The sequence below is a fragment of the Homarus americanus genome, unplaced genomic scaffold (genome assembly GCF_018991925.1).
Source record: "Homarus americanus isolate GMGI-L3 unplaced genomic scaffold, GMGI_Hamer_2.0 scaffold40248, whole genome shotgun sequence".
In the NCBI taxonomy this organism is placed as follows: Eukaryota; Metazoa; Arthropoda; class Malacostraca; order Decapoda; family Nephropidae; genus Homarus; species Homarus americanus.
The window spans coordinates 5,228,988-5,233,025 of NW_024712526.1; positions in this window are offsets into that span (position 1 = coordinate 5,228,988).

The following is a 4,038-nucleotide window of genomic DNA, read 5'->3' on the forward strand; positions in this document are numbered from 1 at the left end:
TGCTGGAGGTGTTGCTTGTTCAGGAAGATGGGCAGAATGAGAGTTACAGAGAAGCTCAGAGAAGACAGCTGTTGGCTCATGCCCATGAAGGGAGGTATCCCGGAGGCCAGGAGAAGCTGGCGCAGCCAGGCAGCGCGGAGGAGGAGATGCAGTTGGTTCAAGAAGAATGGTCAGAATGAATCTCAATGGAGAGACAGAGCTTATATACCAGCAGTCAGCTATGAAAAGAAACGAGTCGTGCTGGTTCTAGTTTGCTAGGATACGAATATCTGTTGGTTGCTAGGAAGGCGGTAGCAGGTGGTGGCTATGTATACGAAAGTAAGCAGTTAGGAGACGTCCACTATATCACCTAAGAGCTTGTGGTTATGCTTAGTACATTATTTTTTATTAATTTTATTGTTATAAATAATTAAATTAAATTTTAAATGTGTTTTTGCGTTAATTGCTATCTACTTAACCGAATGATTACTACTTTTGATTTAAATATGCATCTTATTACGACAAATACGTTAACTAATATAGAAACGTAGAATAATGTTAAGATGTAGAATCATCCAGAAGAAAATAATGATTAAAATTCAAGGCCTTTTGTCTACCATCTTATTAAATTATGTGATGGACAAGATATATAACCTTGACTAAGTTTTACATGCGTACAGTTTATTTCAATTTCAATTTCAATTGTTTATTCCTTGATAGAGGAAGCGGGATCCTAGTGATGTCACTAGGTACCCCAGTACAGTTTATGTCCTTTATTTAAGATATAGTTTGTGAGTAATTGTCAGCATAAATGATCATATATATATATATATATATATATATATATATATATATATATATATATATATATATATATATATATATATAATGTATATATGTGTTCTTGTGAGTAGTGTGTGTCTGTGGGTACTTGTGTGTAAAGTGTAAATGTGTCTGTGTGGGTGCTGCGCCGAGGAAACTACAGTACCTCACACTGATTCTTCCTGTATAGTCGTAGACAGTACTGTACGTGCCAACACAGTAACGACTACGCCTTTGAGTCCTACAAAAAGTACAGTCAATTCATCACACGTACAAGCATTGACTTGCTCCCCAGAGGTCACTTAAATGCAGCTACCGACACTCACGTCAACAAGATATGAACTCAGCTGGGTTTTTTTTCTCATCGATAAACAAATTACTATTACTGTATACTGCATTAAAAAAATGTGGATAGAGTCATTTTATTTATATATGCGGTTTTAGATGCGTTTCTCTTATATCTAGGTTAAGGTAGCACCTTGATGATATGTTTATAACAATGCTTAGTAGGTTTTTGGTACTTCCATATTTACGTTAAGGCGCCTCCCTTACGTGTATTGGTACACTATATGACTAGGCTGTGATGGCTTAAGGTAAGGTGTATATAGGTTCTATATAGACCTTGGCTTAAGGCACCTCCTGTATTATACTTTCGCTATTTATATTAATTATTGTACTTTGGTCTGGATTCACTAATTGGTTATGTGATAATATTTCCCTAATTGGAGATGCCACAATTCCTCGAACTGGTTTATTTAAGCTTCGAAGCAGCTGTTGGCTCAAGATGCATAAAAACTGCACAAAGACTGGTGCAACCAGAGGCGTTCTCTCATTTACACTTACGAGTAAAAAAGAAAGTAAAGCCTATGTGTTAGTGAGGTAAAACTCTACGGTCACCATAATCCGTTTTCACGTATCTCCGGTCTTTTTTTTTATAACTTATTCCTGACCTTTGGCCTCTTAGTACTGAGTTTGCTATTGTATATAGTATGCTTTTTTGGTAAACTATTGATTCAGTAAACATGTTAATGAAAAACCTTGACATATCACTTGGACGCTTATCACGCCTGGCTGCTTTAAGAGAAGCCTAATCCTAAGGTGCCACTTCAGGAGTTCGACATTGGCATGATTCTGTCACTTGAGGCTGTGCGTGTACACGAGACAGCAATAGTGTTTATGGAACCATGGACCCAAAGCTCTCTGCCATGGAAATACGTAATGTGGTCTTTAACCCATTGAGTGGTGGGGTTTCTCTCTGGTAAATAAAATCGTTTACGTTAGCTATAATAAATTCTAAGTGCGACACCACTCCCTGAATGGTTAAGTAATGTCTTAGTTTAACTTTAGGGCAGCAGGGGTTGGGAAACCTCAGAGGTCGGAGAGCCAGATTGAAATTATAAGAGTTCGTCGAGCCACCTATTATTTCCAATGTTAATAATAATCTCTGCAGATTTAATGAGTATAACCAAACCTGAAACACCATCCTAATGCAGTTCCGCTATTATGAGTTCGTCTTATAAAAATGTATATAATTGGCGTTTAAAAACACGAAAAAATAAAAACAAACCCGTACGATCATTGTAACAAGCTGTCAAAGATGATAGTAATAATGATAATGAATATTTATTTCCAAGAGTTGGATACACGCACCACTGGACTTCTTATTACGATATACGGGAATATAAAAATATAGAGGAATTTCGACTTGTATCAGAGATATATTCCCAGACCTCGACATCAACTCAACCACTTGAATGCAATTTAATCTCTTGAGTACAATGGTTTCACCGATTAAATGCGACGACTTGTCCTCCCAGACGCAGGTCACCGACCCACATCGGGGCCTGGACGAAAGTAAAGATTGAACCAAAATTATACAGAAATGGGAAAAAATATGAACAAACTAAGAGTGAGAAACAATATACAATACTTTTATATGTTGTGTTGTTAAAGTCAGAGAAACAGTTGAGACCCTGCAATTGTGTGTAAATGAGGCAGAAAACCAGATCAGCAACCTGGGACTTGGTCACAATTTTTGTGATGTCATATGGCAGCAGGGTCTACCATTAGATAACACATCATGCTTCCAATATCTTACTAGGCGGTATTACTTCCCTGTTTGATAGCTGCCTACAACTTACTACCAGTTGCTTTGATTCCCGATAACATTGTGCACAGGTTAAGTCATCGTACTCAAGGGGATAATGATAAAGGCGATGAGATAAGGAGTACATAAGCAATATGTAGGTGTTGTCCCTGTATTTTGCCCGAGGCTCTCGGATCCCCTTGCGGTGTCCAGGGTCCAGATTTTAAAGGTTCGTTTGATGAATACTGGTTTAGGTTGAATACAAAATATCCAAATTGTTATAACAATTATACTGAGACTGTTTTCCATTAGCGCCAGACAAAATTAGTGCAACGAGTGTTTCATAACATTATTTACGTCAATTTTATCCCCTAACATGTTAAGTTAACGTATGAAATGGTGTTTTTTTTTATGTTACTTTTATGGGTTTTAACTTAATGAACATATTTTGTTGAGAGTGACGGTGTCCGGGAGTCACACCAGGGTAGAATAATAGGCAATTGTTACCACAAAACAAGACATATTAAGTGTAATTTGTTTGGGAAGAATTTTTATCGTATCAGCCCAAGACCTGTTAACATGGCCTTTTCTTTACTTAGTCTGACCGGATTACAGGGTACGGTGGCGGAGTGATTGGTGCACTAGTCTGGCAGTACATAGGTCCCGCGTTCGAATTTCCATTAAGGAATCAGAGTGACTTTTTAATATGTGGTGTGCTCATGTGACTTAGTTCATAGTGGGAGATATGCCATCTTACCTTAATGTGACCTGACTATGACCTGCCCCTCCGTCAATTGTGACCTGCCCATTCATCACCTGTGACCTGCGAATCCATCAATTATGACCTGCTCCTCCATCAACTGTGACCTGCCCCACCATTAACTGTGACCTGCCCCTGCATCAACTATGTGGCCTGCCCCACTACCAACTGTGACCTGCCCCACCATCAACTGTGTGACCTGCCCCACCATGTGACCTGCCCCACCATTAACTGTGACCTGCCCCACCATCAACTGACCTGCCCAACCATTAACTGTGACCTGTCCCACCATCAACTTGTGACCTGCCCCACTACCAACGTGACCTGCCCTCCATCAACTGTGTCCTGCCCCACCATTAACCGTGACCTGCCCCACCATCAACTGTGACCT